Source organism: Lepidochelys kempii, chromosome 2 (assembly GCF_965140265.1).
Source record: "Lepidochelys kempii isolate rLepKem1 chromosome 2, rLepKem1.hap2, whole genome shotgun sequence".
NCBI lineage: Eukaryota > Metazoa > Chordata > Testudines > Cheloniidae > Lepidochelys > Lepidochelys kempii.
This window is the reverse complement of record NC_133257.1, coordinates 251,135,009-251,156,988: the sequence shown is the minus strand read 5'-3', so window position 1 is coordinate 251,156,988 and position 21,980 is coordinate 251,135,009. Positions and strand designations below refer to the sequence as shown.

The 21,980-nt window shown below is 39.6% G+C and overlaps 1 long non-coding RNA gene across 2 annotated transcripts in view; it reads right to left on the bottom strand.

The window, feature by feature from the left end:
* The window catches only part of LOC140907789 (uncharacterized), a 142,186-nt gene that overhangs the window by 118,337 nt on the left and 1,869 nt on the right, over window positions 1-21,980 (bottom strand). The window contains exon 2 of one of the 2 annotated variants that reach the window (XR_012157624.1): window positions 19,993-20,050. The exons of the other annotated variant lie outside the window; for it this stretch is intronic. This is a non-coding gene — a long non-coding RNA (uncharacterized lncRNA). The remainder of the gene's footprint in view (window positions 1-19,992; window positions 20,051-21,980) is intronic. 2 annotated transcript variants of the gene reach the window in all.

Here is a 21,980-nt window from a genome sequence, read left to right as displayed (position 1 = left end):
TACGAGCTGCTAAAATGTTCAAACTTGGGCTCTTCAAGTTAGGTACCTAAATAAACATGGCTTGATTTTCAGATGGGCCATGCCCTCATGCTTCCCAATGAAGTCAACTTGTCCAACAGTCTTATGACAACAGATAAACAAGTATTTAAGAATACAGGGGAAGAGACGTGAGAGAAGAATATACTGCATAAAGAACCATGTTTATGGCGTTGAGAAGTCGGTAATAGGATACACAACCTTTCACATAGACTGGAAGGGACCTTGACAGGTAATCTAGTTCAGTTCCCTGCACTCATATATTATCTAGAAGAAGACCATCCCTGACAGGTGTTTGTCTAACCTGCTCTTTAAAATCTCCAGTGATGGAGATTCCACAACCTCCCTAGGCAATTTATTCCAGTGCTTAATCACCCTGACGATTAGGAAATTTTTCCTAATGTCCAACCTAAACCACCCTCAATTCAATTTAAGCCCATTGCTTCTTGTCCTATCCTCAGAGGTTAAGGAGAACAATTTTTCTCCCTCCTCCTTTTATGTATTTGAAAACTGTTATGTCCCCTCTCAGTCTTCTCTTCTCCAGACTAAACAAACCCGATTTTTTCAATCTTCCCTCAGAGCTCGTGTTTTCTACACCTTTAATAATTTTTGTTGCTCTTCTCTGGTCTTTCTCCACTTTGCCCATATCTTTCCTGAAATGTGGCACCCAGAACTGGACACGATACTCCAGCTGGCACCTTATCAATGTGGAGTAGACCGGAAGAATTACTTGTCATGTCTTGCTTACAACACCTAAGGGCTTGTCTACTCTGCGCCACAGTGTGGACTACAGGGGTGTCAATTACAGACTGCACTAAAGAGTTGTACTGTAATTGCGCCATCTGGACACTAATGGAGTAAATTAAAAGGTACTGAGTTCATGTTGATTTAATACTATTAGAAAGAGCAGTATGTTAATGCAAACTAGGTACCTGGTACTTTGTGCCAGCAGCATCCACATGGAGCATTTAAGCGCAACTCTTTGGTGCACTCTGCAATTCACATCCCCCATAGTCCACACTACAGTATAGTGTAGACATAATCTAAATTGCTCGTTCAAATCTAAACCATTTCAGTACAGGCTTCCAGTTGTTATCACCTACCTACTAGTTAGCATATATATCAGCGTATGTGCAATGTGCCCAACCATTTGATCTATCCAATCATCATCAGCCAGGAACAAGCCATTTGATATGAAAGGTATTTGTAAATCTCCTTGAATAAAATTGGTGGTTGCAGTTTAATTCGTAGTGGACCGGGTGTCCATGTCACAAAACCACCAGGATAATTGGCATTAACTGGCAATCTTGGAGATGGTAAGGATTGAACTATCATCTCATCTGTAAAGTGATTCCGCTAAGCTAAGAGGAGGCACGTTTGCAAGTGAACATGCAAAATGTGCACTTCCCTTTCCTGTGCTGTGCCTGCTAGGTGGATAAATGGACAGCCTCCAGGACAGTCAGTCTGGCACTTTTCAGGGTACTAAATAAAATTGTAATAGAAGCAGTTTGGTTTTGGGTTTCTTTTCTTTTCTTTTTTTGGTTTCTTTTTTGGTTTTGAATGCAGTAGAACAAGACAGAACTAACATCAAAACACTCCATACTTCTGCACGTCAGCTCTTATTTATTGTTTTTTCACTTATGTAGATGATAGAAATACGAGCACAAGAAATTCTTTAAAGGATGATTGTGGGCCATTATAGCCAGAATTACTGAAATATCAGATAATTATTTGGTTGTACTATACAGCCTTACAAAGGAAGGCCGTGCATTTATTAATCTAACATTAGGATAAATCCAGTGATGCCAGATGAGGAATTAAGCAGCAATCTGATAACATCAGCAATAGTTATGAAATACCACACAAACTAATAAAGCTCAGTTCTCTTTAACATCCAGAAAATTCTTGTGTGCAGTGCACAATCTTCTCCACCACATTTTTCCATTTGGTGAAGAGTTGGCCAGTAATTAAATAAGTTGGGTGGATACTGCCCACACACATACATACGTCATGGCTATTGATGTATTCATGCCATTATGATACCAGTATCCACTCTTTGTATAAATGACGTGCTCAGAGGTGAAAATAAGCCAGTCCGGCCCGGCCCGGCCCGGCCCAGTGTACCGTCAAGAGCCAGAACGCCCTTCCAGACTGGCTTCCCCAGGCTGGCGCTTTAAAGGGCCCCGGGCTTCCACAGCGGACGGAGCCCCGGGCCCTTTAAAACACCGCCGGAGCCCTGCTGCCGGAGCCCCTGGGGTAGCAGTGGCAGGGCTCCGGTGGCGCTCTAAAAGGCCCGGGACTCCGGCTGCTGCGGGGAGCCCTGGGCCCTTTAAAGCGCTGCCTGAGCCCTGCTGCTGGAACCCCTGGGGTAGCAGCCAGAGCCCAGGGCCCTTTAAATTGTTCCAGGGGTGATTTAAAGGCCCGGGGGCTCCCAGCCGCAGCCGGAGACCTGGGGCCTTTAAATCTTCATTTAAAGGGCCCAGGTATTTAAAGGCTCCGCCTCTTATGGTTGAGGCCACGCCTCTTCTGGTCGGGGCCATGCCCCCCTGCTCAGGACTCCAGAGTACCGGTAAGTCCTTTAAGTTACTTTCACCCCTGCACGTGCTGCTTACCAAAGGCTGCCTTAGCATGTCTAGAGGAAAGATGGAGATGGATGATAACCTCCTGTAGTCCCACGTGGTTCCCCAGAACAAAGGCACTAGGAGATAATATAGTGCACTATGATACGAGTGGCTTTAGGGAGAAGGCCAAGGTTCCATGGGTAGGGTGAGCTGGAACACCCTATCCTACTCATTGATGAGGGACAAGGTTGACTCAGCAGCAGTTCCCAGTCAACCTCTCTCTGATATCAAGGAAAGCAGGGCAAGATGGGAACTGTAGTCCATGGTGACACCCACGGTCTCTGGTAAAACCCGATGGGATTAAAGGGTGTATGTATATATATATTTTTTAAAAAGTACTCCTCCCACAGACCAGGTGGAGACCTGCAAGGAGTCAGCCTGTCCTTGTGGTCTCTCCTGGAAGAAGTAGGCAAGTAATCCAGTGGATACACTAAGAAATGCAAAAGAGAAGCCTCTCATATTTTTCCTGGTTGCAGTATTGTACCTGGGTTGGTCCCAGGATATGAGAGAAACAAGGTAAGACATTACATCACCTACCTTGTTTGTCTCCTATTTTTCCTGGTTTGATTTGTTGTTTTTATCTATACAGGCTCTGATTTTCAGAGGTACCTGAGCACCCACAATACTTCAGTCAGAGCTGTTGAGTACTCAGCACTCCTGAAGATCAGGCCACTTTCACTTAGGTGCCTAACGTCACTGACCCGAGTTTAAAAGTTTGGCCTAGTTCTTTGTGACTGAGCAAGACATTCCAGGGCACTTCAGACCTCAGACCTAGAAGGAAATGCAAACTGTGAAGATGTGGCTGTGTAATGGCAGAAAATGCTAAATAAGTAACCTGATGCTACATTTGCTTTCTGATATCCTACAGTGAGGAGACTATTCTCTGCACTTGCAATGTGGGATGAACCTGAAGAACAGACTTTTTCCACATGTAACTGTGAATCCTAATTAAAAATCTCCTGTGTTTGGCAAACCAATAACTGGACTTTGATTCTTCCTTCTATTTTCTCCTTCATTCCTTTCTTTCCTTCATTCACACAGGGTTTCCATTCCCCAAAGCCTCTTGCCCCCATCTTTCCTGAAAAGGATCCCACTAATACCTTCTAAGAGAAAACGTTCAGTAAATGTGTATAAAATCCTTGGAAATAGGACTAAGTACTAGTGTACAGAAGAGAAGCTATAGCAACATATAGTGAAGATACCAGAAATACTAACCAAGACAGAATGGGGGAAAAGGCACCTAGACAATTATAGTTTCCATTAAGAATAGTCAATATGGATTTGCCAAAGGGAGATCTTATAGAAGAACTAATAACACCTGATAAGAAGCAGCCTTGGACATAATTTGCCTGCACTTTAAGAAAGCCTTTGATACCCTAATCTGGAAAGTAAACATCTCTGGCAAAGGGAATGAGCTACTTGATTGGACAGCTTGGATATCAAAGAAAGAAGGCACTTGTAAATGGAAAAGTGGAGGATGAAGGGAAGTGATTAGTAATTTGCCACAAGGACCAATATTAGGATTAATTCTGCTCACATTAAATGTGACTTAAAATAAGGAACATGCAGCATGGCCTCTTGGCAACGATAAAAAATCAGGAGCAATACCAAGGAGGCTGCCAATAACTTTTCAAAAGATTTGTATAGACTAAGGCAGAGCATGAGAAAATTTGTGACTCCCTCAATTTAATTTGCTGATATGCAAGTTGAAGAGACTAGGGTAAGAAAAATGAATAAATTCTCAGCGTGCTTGTGTTATAAATAGGGCCCTTCATTTTCAGTTTTTATTTTACTTAATTTTTCCCAGGAATTTATCAGTGTTTATTACTACTGCAACAAAAACAGGTGAAAATCAGTGCAAAAAATATTATTAATTTTTCTGGGTAAATATCAGGGTTCATTTTGGTGGATGGAAAGACAAGGGAGGAAACTATTCAGTAGGTTAATACTTTGAATTCTGTTCATCAATGTGGTTTGCTGTAGAACTGAAACAGAACTGAAAACACAATGCCACCTCTGAGTTTAAGAAAACAATATATCTGTAATCCCCATATAAAACTTTTCATTTGAATAAACAGTTTACTGTTGCAGACTTAGAACTATTAACCTATAAATATTTACATTTAATAATTGGGACACACCATTTGCAGCGTATATACTCAACTTCATCTGTTTCTCCTGTTTTTGTTTTTTTTTTTTAAACTTTCGAATACTTCCTTGTGTTCTGAAACATATTCTGATACAGATTTTTGCTTTCTTCCCATTTTACTGTGTCAAATCTTTAAACTCTTATCTGCTGACAGCTTGAAATGTGTACCTGGTGGGCGTGAGATTCATCAGTACGTTCAGATGAGCATGCACTTCAGAGCTTGTGTGTATGCCTGTTTGTTTATTGTGGGTATCTTCTAGACTAATACATAACCTTACTTCAACAGGCAGCTTTGCATATACACACAGACTAATGAATTATCACATCTATCTCATGCAACGTATTGTATTTTCCTAACAAAACAAGTTATTTTTATATATTTGAATGATACAAAAGTAGGGTGAAAATCAGAAAAAAATAAATAATACTTTTTGTAAAACCCAGGAATTTTTCAGTAAAAATCGGTTTAAACTGAAAATGAAGGGGCTTAGTTATAAAACACTCTGCATGAAGGCTCTGAGAGATGGAAAGTGAAAAAAGTTTTGCCAGTTTACTTACTCCTTAAGGGATTGAGGGTGCTCAGCACATCTCAGGAGCAGGCCTCAACAGCAGTTAAAATATGCATTTATCCCTAACAGTTACATAAAATGGAGAATGTGAGACTAGTCTCAGCCTGCCATATGGTTATAAAAAACCCATGGGCCTAATTCTGCCTTCACTGAAGCAAATGGCAAGACTAACATTCTCTGCATTGGAGCAGGAGCTAGCCACTTATTTGTAATATTGTAGACAGTTTTGCAAGACGTATTAATACAAAAATGAAGAACGTGTAGCTAGAATAATAAAGGGTTTTAACATAAGTTATTCAAAGTAGTCTGAGATGTAGGTCTGTGTCATTTGAAACAGAAAGATACTGCAAGGATTTAAATAATAAAATGACTGAGCATGCCGGTATAGCCGTTGATCAGGCGGTCTCCAGACACTTAACCAACATTCATAAAACCAGTGGCTCTCAACCTTTCCAAACTACTGTACCCCTTTCAGGAGTCTGATTTGTCTTGCATACCCCCAAGTTTCACCTCACTTAAAAACTACTTGCTTACAAAATCAGACATAAAAATACAAAAGTGCCACAGCACACTGTTACTGAAAAATTGCTGACTTTCTCATTTTTACCATACAATTATAAAATAAATCATTTGGAATATAAATATTGTACTTGCATTTCAGTGTATGGTATATAGAGCAGTATAAACACCTCATTGTCTGTATGAAATTTTAGTCTGTACTGACTTCATCAGTGCTTTTTATGTAGACTGTCCCTAACCAACATTTTATTATCACTCAAGTTACATAACAGAAATCTCACTCTATCATCTCTAGAATATAGCACTGGCCCTGAGAATCAGGTGAATAGTGAACTTAAAATCCTCATCTAAACAAGGCGTGATGTCTGAACACGTCAGCTAACATGTTCTAACACATTTGAAAAGTTGGAGCCCAGGCTTTAACTTGACTGTGTTAGCACGTGTTAAAGGCAGCATCCCTTATCTACACTAGACTTTTCAAATGTGTGTTCAGAAAAGCTAAGACGTTCCAACATCACACTTTTTAGCCTAGTCTAGACAAAGTTGGTATCTTATATACTGTATTACCACAGGTGTTCTCAAACTCTTTCCATAGTATGGGCCATATTTTCTATAAATTGGATATACATGATGGCTTAGCATCCTTATGGCTACTATTGCAACTATTTACACAGAAAATAAATTAGAGGAAAGTATTTAATATATTCAGAATTCTCAATATAATTTAGTAGCTGAAAAGAATGACAGCCAGAATCATGACTTTCCAGCCCTCTCCAGATCATCAACCAAGTGTTTTGTGGATCACAGATCAGTTGTGAGAATTTTTGGATTATTGTACAACTCTGAGAAAACAGTTGTGCAAATGAGTACTAATTGCACTTTCCATTTAAATATAGCTGCACTATGCCGTTGGAATTGAGGAACACTGATTAATTACATAATCATTGTACAATAGAAAATGAATGTGCTCAATTTAGAAAACCGGCACTTTGTTAGCATTATAAAAAGAGAGAGAGAGAGGGAAAGAAAGAGAGAAAAAGAAAAGGACTTTCTACCGAGCCAGATTTTGCACCCAGATACAATTTGGGTGCAAAAAATGATTTATAATCACTGAATATAGCATATGTTAAATGTATATTTTAAAAATGAAGCTGAAGCAACACTTATTCAAAATAAGGAAAAATCTATTTTCTGTATTATTATTATTATTAATCATTATTTGTATTGCTGTACTGCCTAAGAACTCAGTTGTGTAGCCATTGTGCTAGGCATTGTACAAATACACAGGAAAAGAAAGGTCCCTGCCCCAAGGAGTTTACCATATGAAGAAAATGATTTATTATAGGCAGGTAACAATAGCTATAATTAAGGTTCCCGGACACTTTCCATTATACAACTTTGCAGTTGCTTATGATTTTGCCATACTGACTGAAATTTTCCATACTGGGTATCAGAGTATGGCTGTATATTTTGGGGAGTTTCAGCTAATATCATTCTTCCATTTCCAAGAAAGAGTTTAGGGGAAAATATGATGTGGTGTTACGTTAAAAAATTCCTGTATTCTTTTTTTAAGAGATAATATAGTGCCTCCATGCTTTGGATCAGGGTCTTGAAATTTGGAAAGAAGATTGCTTTTGTGTCAGGGAAGTGCCTTTTGCCATCCCTGGGGAAATTCACCTAAATTTGGCCAAATTATAAGCCTCTGAAAAATCTCAGTTCACACATGTTCAATAGAGACTTGTAAAAACTCCCTGAAGATACTATATGCACTGAGCATGCTCCATCCACTCACAACCTTTATGGACCAACCAGATTGCACATGTACCATCCCCACGGAGTGGTTAGATATGCTCCATTCTGGGCCTGCAGAGCTGAGAAATACTTTCCCCCAATGACTCTGCCCAGATCCTGAGATTGCTATGGTGTGGGCCCCAGAAATAAGAGCAGGGAGATTGTCTCTTTTGTACTCTCAGTGCTCCCCACCTTGTGCCCAGGCAGCATGGAGGCAAAGGAGAATAAGAACATAAGAGAAGCCATACTGGGCCAGACCAAAGGTCCATCTAGCTCAGTATCCTGTCTTCCAACAGTGGCCAATGCAGGGTGCCCCAGAGGGAACGAACAGAACAGCTAATCATCAAGTGGTCCCTGTCGCCCACTCACAGCTTCTGGGAAACAGAGGCTAGGAACACCATCCCTGCCCATCCTGGCTAATAGCCATTGATGGGCCTATCCTCCATGAATTTATCTAGTTCTTTTTTGAACCCTGTTATAGTCTTGACCTTCACAACATCCTCTGGCAAAGAATTCCACAGGTTGACTGTGTGCTGTGAAGAAATACTTCCTTTTGTTTGTTTTGAACCTGCTGCCTATTAATTTCATTTGGTGACCCCTAGTTCTTGTGTTATGCGGAGTAAATAACACTTCCTTATTTACTTTCTCCACACCAGTCATGATTTTATAGACCTGTATCATATCCCCCCTTAGTCATCTCTTTTCCAAGCTGAAAAGTCCCAGTCTTATTAATCTCCCTCATACGGAAGCCATTCCGTACCCCTCATAATTTTTGTTGCCCTTTTCTGAACCTTTTCCAATCCCAATATATCTTTTTTGAGATGGAATGACCACATCTGCACACAATATTCAAGATGTGGGTGCACCATGGATTTATATAGAGGCAATATGATATTTTCCATCTTATTATCTATCCCTTTCTTAATGATTCCCAATATCTTGTTCGCTTTTTTGACTACCACTGCAGATTGAGTGGATGTTTTCAGAGAACTACCCACAATGATTCCAAGATCTCTTTCTTGAGTGGTAACAGCTAACTTAGACCCCATCATCCAGACTGGAATACAAAGGGGTGAGGAGTGGAGTGGAAGAACGGATGCAGGACTGGAGACAGGTCAGGGGCTCAGAGAGAGAGAGGTAGAAGTCTGGAGGGAGGAGGGAGAGGATGGGAGATAGGAGTGGTGGAAGAGATGGGCAGGAGCAGGGTGTGGGGTACAGAAATTGGGGATCAGGAGCAGAATGGGATAGCGAAATGCTGGTGAAAGACAGAGGGGCTGAAGGGTTTATAACAACTACAGCACACTCCCCTATAGGACCTGGAATTGAACCCAGGATTTTTGAGTCTCAACATTCCTTTACTGTCTAGCTGTGAACCTCACAGGCAAAGTACGCGTCTTATGCCCCTCTAGGGGTAAGTCCACAAAGAAGAAAACATCTTTCTACTGCTACCAGTTACTCCAGTTAGCTCAGATGGACTGTGCTGTGGATCAAGTATTTCAACCACGCAGGTGGTTCAAATAGGTTGGTGTGGTTCCACATGATGGAATTTTTTTTTTTACAGTTTGCTTTTTAAAAAACTTGGGAAACTGCATCTCAAAAAAATAAGTTAAAAGAATGTTAAGGTTGCAAAGTCAAGCACTCAAAATTGAGGAAATACCAGAATCAAGTTTGCCTGTGTAACTTTAATTTGGCCCCATTATGTGTATCCATTTTGATACAATCTTTAATTGGATGATCACATACTCTTTTTCCCACATAAACCCTGTCTCATTCAGCACACAAGATGGATGATGCTTTGGAAATGAATCCAGGTTATGCCATTAATGAGGCTGATGTCTTTAGTACCCTGCATTATTCGAGGCAGGGGAGGGCAGGAAGAGAAAGAAAGGCCTAACAGTTAAGATGTTTCAGTGTTGCTCTGGAGAACTGGATTCTATCCCTGCTTCTGCCACAGAGTTCCTATGTGATGAGCAGATCATATAAACCAACAATTTCCCAGGTGGTCTAATTGTGTGTTCCTCATTTTCTTGAGGCATGAATTGAGACCCTGCAATCTGATTTGCAGAAGTGCTGAGCACTCACAGCTGCAACTGAAGTCTATGGCAATTCTGCTTTGAACATGTTAAATGGTCTATATAATGCTAAGTACTTTGAAAAATCAGGTCATAGGTATATCTCAAATTGGGCACCCAAAATTAGTGGACAATTTTTACCTTAAATCCCTCTGTCTCAGCTCCCCAGGTGTAAAATACCCCCTCATTTCAAGATTAATTAATTAATGTTTGTAATGCACTAAGATACTACCATGAGAGCACTATAGAAAAGCACTATAGAAAATAATTGTACATTCAGTGCAGGGTTTGGATAGTGTTCAGTAAATAATGCATGGGGTCACACAATGAATGGTGAGGGTAAAAATAAATATTTAATAGCTTACTTGTTCAGTGAGCACCATCTATCCTGTGCACTGAATGAGGCAGGGATCCCATGGAAAAAATAGTATGCAATCAGGTAATTAAAGTCTGTCTTAGAATGCATACACACAAGAGGACCAAATGAAAAATGCATAGGCAACTTTAATTCTGCCATTTTCTAACTTTTCCCTGCTTGATTTTGGAACCTTAATGTTCTTCTAACGTCACTGCTTGGGATTTAATCAGTGAATAGCTTGATTATGTTTCATGATTTTATCAAAACAAGTTTTCCATTTTTAAGTAGTTTGCAGCATGGGATTTTAAAAACTTTTTGTATTAATTTTGACTACTATAAAAGTCTGTGGCATTTAACATGTTTCTAGTCAACATTTTATAATAATATTTCCTTGTAATACATTTCCAATAACTCTGAATACAGGACCTGTATTTAAAATGCACACAAAATGCAATCATCTGTTGGTAATGAGCAAATATGCTACAAAAACATGCTCAGTGATCCATTCAGGAGGAGAGGAGGGGCAGGAATCTGAAACTATCCATTTTAAAATTTCTCCCTTCTTTAACTCTAATCAATTAAGGAAATGGTTTGCCATTATATTATGGCTCTCCCACACACCATTTAAATGCACACTTGACTCCCATTGAAATAGCCAGTTCTTCTTAAATTAGATTGAACTATGCATACACAAAAGGCTGCTGCAAAGCACAAAACTCCCACAGCACCCTCTACTGATAAAGAGAGAAGGGGATTAACATTCGTACAGAGCAATTCCACAGACTAGGTAAAATAACAGAGAGAAGGAGCAAATGGGATTTCACTGCAGTTCAGAATTTAAGCTGCTGCTTTATAAAGAGGCCTTTTCAAGACATTTACCCTCAAAGGCCCAATCCTGTAGTCCCTACTCAGGCAAAATTTCTACAGAAGTTGGAATATTGCCTGGGTAAGGACTATTCAAAATTAATCAAACTATCTGAATATAACTCAATCAGCTCTAATCACTGAATGGAGAGTAAAGACCCTAATTTTGGCATTTTTTCACTTAAATTCTTCCAAGAATACGTGCATTATTCTCTATAATCTTGCCAAACAGTATTTGTCAAATAATTGGACAATTTTTTCCATCGTTTGTTGAAAAATTATGAACAAGCATTGATTTAACCAAATGATACCCATCAGTCAATTATTAAATTTCCTGTGAAAGGCTGAACTGGGGTTTAAGTTATGACATACACCAAGGGTGAATTTCATCCAATGAGAACTGCTTGACTATCTTCCCATGCATTTTGAAAGCATAAAGGCTAGACCCAAAATGTGACCAACCTTCAATATTATATGTACAGCTGTAAATATGTTTCTTTTAACAGAATGTTTTGTTTTTAAACTAATTCATTCCAAGACTGAAAAACAGCATTTATTAAAGTCACAGTATGCTTGCAGAGGTATATCCATGTGCGTAGCATGCATGAAACCTTTTTAGGTTCTTCTGTCCTAGAAAGAGAAGCCTCCAGTACCAGAAATAACACACACATTGTTATCTATCACATATTGTAAAATTGTAAAGGGATGGTAAATTTGGGGCTTAAATATCTTAACTCTCATTTAACAAAAAATACTGGAGATACTAAAATACCAGAATACACCAATAGTCTACTTAGCCTGGTAAACACTCCAGTGTCCACAAATATCCTAGAACTAATACTTCTACAGACGAAAGCATAAGCCCCAGGTAAAATGTCTACCTTTGTGCAGCACTATCTGATCTGGGGATGCATGAAGACCGATAGCTCCTGTAATTTTATCCAAGCTAGTGTAACTGCAGAAGCAAATTTTATTCATACAAAACATAACATTTATTAATACTAACTTTATCTAATCTTGTTGTCCTCAATAATATTCAGCAGGAGTGCCACAGATTATTTGGCTGAGCAAAATGAGGCCCTATACTGCAATTGTTTATAGATTAAAGAACTAGTTGGTGGCAGCCATTAACACACCAGCAACACAATATCATATCAGCTCTGCCTGTTCTCTGCAATATAGTTTAACAAGTTGACACCCTGAATGACTTATCTCCCAGACAGAAAGAAAAAAACGGTGGAAGGTTATGGGGGTGGGGCAGGAGAGAATCAAGGTGCACTCAGAGATCCTGGTATTAGAGGAGAATGGGGAGGGGGGAACACAGTAATCTTGGTTGCGGGGGATGGAGAATGTGGAGCATGGAAGGGGAAGGAGAGAGCACACAGAGCCCCTGGCAGGGGGGAGAGTGGGTTACACTGAAGAGAGGAATGAGGGCACACAGCCCTCAGTATGAGGGAGGGGGGTTCAGGGAGTCGCTGAAATAGAGGACACCATTTCCAAGAATGCAATTTTGGAAAAATATGTTGTTTTGCTCATGTTAAAAAGTCTTCCATCCATTTCATTGAGAAGCTCTAGCATCTCTACACTTTGGAGCAGGGACCTGAAATTGAGCAGAACTGTCACCTTTGTGCTACAGATGTGCCTTTGGCTGTCCTTGCGAAAATTCACCCAAATTTGGCCAATGTATAAGCCTCTGAAAATCTCAGTTTGCACATGCTCAGTAGAGTTGTTAGAGTTTGGCAGCTAAAGTATCTGAAGACTCTGTCTGCACTGAGCATGCTTCATCCCCTCATAGCTCCTACATGCCAACTAGAGCACACATTGCAACTGAGCATGCTCCACTCCAGGGGGCTAGGGGCTGAGCAGGACTTCCCCTGCAACTGCTCCTCCTAGCTGCCATGGGCCACTGTGGTACTTGGCACATGAACTAAGAATAGGATAACAATTTCTTCTGTGCTCTCAATACCCCTCTCCCCATGGTGGTTGTCCAGATAGCACAGAGGAGAAAGAGAAAGCACCCTGACTGCAGTGCTGAGGGATGAGGAGCTAGGGGTGGGAGATGAGACAGGAGCTGGGGGAGGAGACAGGACGGAGAGGAAGACTAGGACTGGCTGGAGGGGGCGATGAGAGAAGACAGGTACAGGCTAGAAGAGGCAGGGTGTCCTTTGAAAAAAAATAGCATGTGCTCATGTAATTAATGAGTGTATCAGAATGGATGCATACAAAGGGGCGAATTTAGATTGCACAAGCAATGTTTATTGTGGGATTTTGCAACTTTTCCATCCTTAGATTTTCAGCCTTACTGTTAACTTAGCAGTATAAAATACATTTAAAAATTTTTCATTCTTTCCCCCCCGCCACAAAGTAGAGACAGTGTATCAGATTCTTAGGTGGTGTAAATTGGCACGGCTCTATTGATTTTAATAGAGCCGTGCAAATTTACATCAGATGAGAATCTGGTGCATTAATTTTAATTCCCTTCTAAAGAAGGCCCTCACACATCAACCCCACATGCCTCTAGTAATTTCAATTTTCCCCCTTGACCTTGTCTATTTTTGTTATGTCTTAGAAATATAGTGACCAAAAGTGAATGCAGGATTCAAGGCAATGGATTAACACCCATTTATATAATGGCATTATAATATTTTCTGTATTATTTCCTCATCCCTTCAGCCTAACATTTTATTCACTCTTCTGACCACTGTTGTACATTGAGCAAACATCTTCAGTGTACTGACCACAATGATATCTAAGTCTTTTTTGTGAAAATTACAACTAATTGAAAACCAATCAGAATGCATAAGTAATTTTGAGTCATTTAAATTATTCCTTTCTTTCAATGTGCAGCCTTATGCTCTTCTAGGCTGAATTCATCTGCTCTTTTGCTGTGACCCAGCACAACCAAAATTACTACCTTATTTTCTTCTGGGATACATACTTCATGATAATGAGTGGTCTGAACAGTAGTTAATAAACTGGGTATTCATATATAAGAACCCCAAGAGGAGAAAAAGAAACCTAGCAGAAACCATACAAAGAAAAACAGCCCTTCTGGAATGAAAAAGTGTGTTTGCATTTCCCTATCTCCTGCCGTAGAGAAAACGATTATGGCTGAATGGGAATGTCCCAGTAAATCTAAATAATTTTACAGGCGTGTGAACACAGGATTTTCCAATAATAGGCAACAGTTTGTTGGGAATGTTGCCACTCATCAAAAGTGATCTGTCTTCATGTGTCAACCTGTTGGCTCAATTCAGTAAATAGTACACCATCAGAGTGTAGACCATATGCGGGCATTTTTCCTCCTTTTAAAAACAGCATTATACAATATCAATAAAGCACACACTAAATGGATTAAACTGGCTAACTGACAGATCTCACACGGTAACTGTCAATGGAGAATCATCACTGGTTAGTTGGATTTTGCAGGGATCAGTTCTAGGCCTGACACTGTCCAATATTATTCTCCATGATCAGGAAGTAAAAATAAAATCATTGCTGATAAAGTTTACAGGTTACACAAAAATAGATAAGCTATTACCAGCAGGAGAGTGGGGTGGGAGGAGGCATTGTTTCATGGTCTCTGTGTATATAATGTCTTCTGCAGTTTCCACAGTATGCATCCGATGAAGTGAGCTGTAGCTCACGAAAGCTCATGCTCAAATAAATTGGTTAGTCTCTAAGGTGCCACAAGTACTCCTTTTCTTTTTGCGAATACAGACTAACACGGCTGTTACTCTGAAACAAAAATGTTGTTCATGGAATGGTAAATGATGAGAACAGAGCAGTTTTACAGAGCAATCTGGGTTGCTTGGTAAGCTGGGCTTATTCAAAGAAAATGTGTTTGTATACAACTACAAGGTCATGCATCCAGGACCAAGGAATGCAAGCTATACCTACAGAAAGGGAGACTGTATCCTGGTAAGTGGTAAAGGAACCGGTTTTATGGGTCATAGTGGACAAACAACTGTATATGAGCTCACAGTGCGATGCTGTGACAAAGGTATAACATGATCCTTGGATGTATAAACAAGGGAGTAGTGAGTTGGAGTAGGGAGGTGATTTTACCACTGTATATGGAGTGGTGAGAACAATACTAGACTACTGTCTCCACTTCCGATGCACACATTTTTAAAGGATATTGAAAAATTGGAGAGGATGCAGAAAATAGATACAAAAATTATTCAAGGGCTGGTAAAAAATTATTACAGAAAGAAATGTGAAGCTCAATCTGTTTAGCTTATCAAAAAGAAAACTGAAAGGTGAATTGACTAGGGTGTAGACATATCTTTATGGGGAGAAAATACCAGGTACTAAAGGATTCCTTACGCTAGTGGTGAAAGGCATAACAAGAACCAGTGGTAAGAAGTTTAAGCCAGATAAATTCAAATTAGAAATCAGGCACAATTTTTTAAACAGTGAGAGTGATTAACTATTGGAACAAACTACCAAAGGAAGTGATGGATTCTCCATCTCTTGAAGTCTTCAAATCAATACTACATGACTTCTGCAATATATGCTTTAGTCAAACACAGTTATTGGGCTCAATACAAGGATAACTGGGTGAAATTCTATGGGCTATGTTACATAGGAGGCCACAACAGACTATCTTAATGTCCCTTCTGGCCTCAAAAACTATGAATCACTCACATAGTGTGATGTTAAAGCTTCCAAGTTTGGCAAGCATGGTATAGACATTACTCTGAGTCACATTATGGCTCCACAACAGTTCATGGGGCAGATTCTACAGAGCCTATACATCCAAAACCCCTTAATTCCGATTGTTTGCTTATTTAAGGCATTCATTTTCTTCCAGTGTTACTTCTTAAAAAAGAAGGGAATTGTAATAAACCTGAAGCCTGAAATGAAACTGTAAAACTAAAGAAATGTGAATAATTAGTATACCTCACAAAATACAATAAATCAAAACAACTTGAAACCAATCATTCATTTATCATCATTTCAATTCTTTGTTTTACATTTTCTTTTTTGCAGGGGTTGAACAGGAGCTTTTAATAAAGTTGTGACTTTAAAAGGCCATGTTGCAAAATATTTTGCTAAACCTTTGCCTTGTCATACACAAGACTAGTTTCCTTAAAGCTACCACAGATGAATTAAAAGGCAGGTGAAAGTTAAATAATAAAAAAATGCTATTTCAAATAGTATTTAATAAAAAAAAAAAAGAGAAAGAGACACAAACATCAACCCTGGAAGTATTAAAAGCACGTTCTGAAATCCACTGTGATGACAGTTTAAAGAAAGCAGCTTTTATGTGCTACTGAGCCAAGCTCTGCAATGTCTGTTAAATGCAATTGTTTACCTAAAAATACAAGCAAGGGCCAGAATCTGGCCTAGAAGAGGCACCTTTTGATGCATACACTGAACTGAATCCTTAACTAATAAATTGTTCCACACCTTTGTCTGAAACAAGAAAGGCAAAGGTCTGCATTTTCTCACAAGAATGCACAAGCCTCCTCAAAAGTAATATGGTTTTCTACATCTAAGTCTCAGTATTTGTTGACTTAAAGAGTTTGTGTGAGTGACAATGAACATCACTGGTTTGTTACTTCTGTCATCTGTGCTACTGAGTGTACCTTGACTCAGATCAAAGTTGAAAGCTTCTAAAAAGATACACAAACCACAATGTGACAAATAGCATGCTTTGTTTGACACAGCAAACAAGAAATTACTTTCATCAACCCAGGAAAAGAATCCCATGTTTTCAGTGCTAATTCTGAAGTCTGCAATGATAGAGCTAGAGGTTTACTTCATTCTCAAGGAATGAACACCTTTCAAAAAATAAAGAAAGAAGCAGAAATAAATTTGATGCATTACATGCTGGTGATTTTTACAAATTCAAAAACTACTCCTGGAACATGTATTTGTTAAAAATAAAATTTATACTTTTACTTAACTAAGTTGATTTCCCTCAAATAGAAAATATCTGCTGTTGAACAAATAGTCATCTATTACGTATAATTTTTTTAAACATATTCTAACCGAGCTTCCTAGGTATGTTCAAAACTAGACACTCAGGATGTATCCAACACTAGGCATTCTAATAGCTTGCACATTTAATAATAATGTGCATAATAAATATTGCACAGTACATCTTTATAATATTTTTAGAGATATTTTTAGGATTATTTAGCTAATCTTTGTATGGTGCTTTTAGAAACGTAAAGCACTACAGATATATAAATCCTAAGTATGATGTATATAATCAGAGCACAGAATTTTTTGTCAGTGGAAGTGCATGTTAAATACAAACTAAAGGAACCTCTGTGAGGTCACATTTGGCCCAAAACACAATTTAGTTTAAAAAAAAAAAACAAGAACAAATTAACTTTCCCTTAGATTGATTTTTCCCTCCTGGCAATGGAAAAGGTATTTCATGCAAAGGGCATGATCTGAAGCCTACTGAAATTAACGGCAGTCTTTCCATTGACTTCAATAAGCTCTGGATCAGGCCACTAACATCCCTGCTGTGTTTATAACCTAAGCATTACATCATTGTGCTAGAGAATGAGCAGCTTAACGTGAAATTGACTAGAAACAGAGAAATGCAAAGAGTAAACAAATAGCAGAATAAAAACATATTAATAGAATAGATAACAAAACAGTTAAAAAAAGAGAAAATAGCCAGTCGATCCTTTCAATTGTGGAACCTCCAACTCCATCTTTCCCCTAAAAAAACCTTCCCACTGGGCATACAGGAAGGTTCTGCAACACTGTGCTCTCCACTGAGCTGAGGGTGAGGCCTATCTGCGCAGATTCACCAAATCCAACCTCCCACACACAGCAGAACTCTGCCAGTCCGTCATCTTCCTTAACCCATTCAAACTGTGTGCATGGCATATGACATCAGTATGACTGACCTTATGTGAATTATTGTCTTGTATTTTTTTAGTAGCCTAAATATTGTTTACGATGATAAAATATCACTATCTTTCTGCACACTGATGCTATTCCCAGCCTACTCAAGCAGTGTCCACACACTGGGAGTTTGGTTTATTAACACAGAAATTAATTAGATAATATGAAGTTTGCTTCAAAGCTTCACTCCAAGCTTGGCTGCTCCTAAGGGTTCCTATCTTGGGTCAGCTCAATCCACATCCTAGATCTTCTCTTCCAAGAAAGCCACTCCTACCTTCCGTATATCTGCATGGTGCAACAAGCCACCTAACTCAGTGAGTTAGCTATACTCACATAGGGCTTGTCTACACTTAAAACACTACAGTGGCACAGCTGTATCACTGTAGCACTTCAGTGTAGACACTACCTAAGACAGCAGGGGTTCTCCTGTCAGAGTAGATAATTCACCTCCCCAAGAGAGGCAGTACCTAGATGGACAGAAGAATTCTTCTGTCGACCTAGTGCTGTCTACACGGAGATTTAGGTTGTCTTAACAATGCTGCTCAGGGATGTGGATTTTTCACACCTTTGACTGACATAGTTAAACTGACCTAATTTTCTAGTGTAGACTCAAGCCTTAGGTTGCAATTCTACAAAGATAAACTAGGCAGGTGGACCCCTGTACTTGTGATGTCCTTATTAACAAGGTAGGGTGCTAACAAAGTAGGTGTTTCAGGCCAACACTTCCAACTTATTACATGGCATTATATTGTTCATTGCATAGTCTATTCAAAAGAAGGATGTAAAACTCATCCACTCTGAAGAGATTCATGAGTTCAGCAATTTAAAAACATAATTAACACTGTAAATTAAAGAGAAAATTACAGCACTACACAAGCACAGAAAACTGGTATCACTAACAACATATCCATCCACTTTCCAACCAGACCACATCTTCTTTATGTTAATCTGTTTAAACTAACTTTAGCTATCTGTGTTTCCAGTGTAAACTCCTATTAAAGGTGCCACTTAATAAGAAATGGCAATTAAAGAGGCATGTTTCTCTCTAGAAGACTGCAATGTGGATATTAACTTATTCTTGACTGTGTGTCAGCTATTACAAACATTTCAGTTTAGCCGCCATATGAAAATCAAACTACTGTACGAGCAGTGCTTAATTTGTAATGAAAAAGGTGCCAGGGCTCAAGCAATTAGGTGCCAGGACTCAAGCAATTTTTTTACTTTCGTAACTGATGCGGCAAGCTTAGAAGTACTGGGGCTATTAACTGCCATGCCTAGAGGTGCCGGGGCTCAGCCCTGGAAAGCCCCAGCACAAATTAAGCACTGTGTCAGAGTTAAAAAAACAAACTGATATGACATTGATCTTCTTTTAATTTCAATCAAAGCATAGTAGCCTTGAATCAGAGGAATCGTTATTACTGAAAACTTTATAAAGTGTATGGGATGAATTTAGTTAGGCACAATAAAAATAGAAGGGTATGAAAACATTTTCTTCAAAAGACTCCTATTTGCAACTTTTAAAAGAATAAGTTGCTGGCTGTTGAGGACACATGCTCACTATTACAATAAAAACGTGTAATGATATACCTAAAAGTCACCAACATACTGGATCAAATTCATGCCCGGTAAAAATCTAATGAAGCCAATGTAGTTACACCAGAAATAAATTTCCCCCGTGTATTCGTACTAATAAAGAATTATGCAGGTGATTTTTGTATTTCAGCAATAGGTTACCTCATTTTGCAAATACAATACCTCAGTCTTTGTGTTTAAGATCTCTCAGAACGGAAATCTTTTAACTTTAATCTTGGTATTGCTTAGGATATCTGAAGACACATTTTCTGGTTCCTTTCAATGAGATAGCACTGCTGATGTTTTCACTGGCTTCTTACTGTGTGCTTTTTGAAAACTGAATAAAGAGCTCTCTTTTCCTTCAGCCTAGAGAACACTTTCATATGGTATTATTGTGTCATGTTTAATTTTTTTTTATGTTCTTCACCTACTGAATTGCAGCTTCATAAAGTGATGGTTTTATTATTTTCTCCCCCATATCTATAAAAATAACTGTTTTAGTCATTTTAAGGTGGCTGCTTTAACAGTCTTGAAGATGGAAGCTATTACATACTCATACAAGTACCTGTTTATAACTTTTCCCTCTGCTAGTTCAGATCTGTAATTTGAGTAGATATTTGTATCTGCTGAAAAGAAAAACATCAACAGATCAACCACCTACTTTCTATCTGGATGACTTTAAAAGCAATTTCTCTTCTATTTTCCAGCAAATGTATCTATAAAAAAGAGGAACAATTAAATATATCGAAATGCTATTTCTATATTATTGAAGGTAGAGTGGCCCAGAGTACCTTGAATGGTCCCTTACAATATGCGCTAATTACTTATGCTAAACCTGTGCATCTTAACCTTTTTTCTATTTGCAGACCCCTACAAATTTTCAAATGGCAGTGCAGACACCTTTTGAAATCTTAGACATACTCTGCATACCCACAGAAGTGTGCAGACCACAGGCTGAAAATCACTGTTCTATGGTAATGACAACCTTTCGCGGACCCCTTAGACCAGGAGTTCTCAGGACAAATATTTTGTCCTCAGAGAGCGGCCACCAACTCTTGCTGGTGGCCGATCTCATACTTGCCCCTAAAATACTTAGTTAGCTTTGGGAAAAACAAGTAAATATGAACATATACATGTCCAGATCATTGTCATTTATTTATTGTTAGCTAGTAAGTCTGTTGTGAAAAGTGATATTAACAAAGATGCAAGTATCACTTTTCACAGCAGATTTATTCAGCCCTGGCAAGCCTGGGGACTAATTAAGCCCTGGATGGGGTGTTGGGGGAAACAGCAGGGGCCAGGGGCCATGCGGGTTGGGGAGCTGGGGGAGGCTGCAGGGGGCTAGAGCCTGAAGCCCCACGGCAAGAGCCTGGGGCCTGCCACCACACAGCCAGAGCCCAGAGCTGGAGCCCGAGGCATCTCAGCCACAACCTGCCGCCCCCACCACCCCAGAGCTGAGGCCCAAAGCCTGAACCCCACTGCCCCGGGAAGGAGGAGAATTTACTGGCTGCCTGCTTCTCCAGCGTTGTGCTCCAGGTGTCTCTAGAGGGGGACAGAGCCCAACCTCTGCTGGCGGTCCCAGCAATCAACACCAAGGCAGTGCATCCAGGAGCAACAGGGCGGGGGAGGGGCCATTATTTTGCCACCCATCCCCACTCCATCACAGCCCAGGAGGCTGTGGCCACAAGAAAAGCCCCTGGTGGCTGCATTTGAGAAACACTGCCTTAGGCAAATTCTGCGGACTCCCAGGGATCCAATGACCACAGGTTGAAAACTATTGTGCTAAACATTCTGTTACATCTTACATTTTGCTGTGACCTGTAAAGTAGTTTTCCCAGACCCGCAGAAGAGTTCTACACGGCTCAAAAGCTTGTCTTTCTCACCAATGGAAGTTAGTCCAATAAAAGATATTACCTCACCCACCCTGTCTCCTTAATATCCTGGAACTGACATGGCTACAACTACACTGCATGCATTTCTGTAATACGTCACACAATACTCCATTTTGGTTTGTAAACATGTTAGGAACAGATCTCTAAGCAGAGAGTGTAACGAAGAGATGTCTAATACTGTGGCATTTCAGGCTTTCCACATAGACAAATAGATTATACCTTAGAAGCAACTGGGAAGACAAGAGAAGGCCACAATGAGATTGTAGCCGTTTTTATCAGTGAACTGCCCTCTCACTGGCTGGCCCTTTTAAAATGCAATGAAAGCTGGTTAAACCAGCCAGATGGAGGGAAAGCTGCTCATGGATTAAGGACCTGACTTAATGTGCCCAGTCCATTTGAGGAAAAATGGGATCTAAGTGTAAAGGATAGCTAGAAAACCATCCGAAAAAGCCTAGATTAATCAACTATAACTATTCTTACCAGCAGTTCTGGATACATTTGTTCTGGTGCTTCCTTTGTGTGATAATAAATCATCTGTGATGGTAAACAAAAAGCCCAGCTCTGTGGAATATTTTCGCTGAAACGCAAAGGGCAGAAGTAGTGGATGTTTCTGCCCTCAAAATCTGAAATTGTATGCAAAGTGATGCAGCAAAATAGCCTA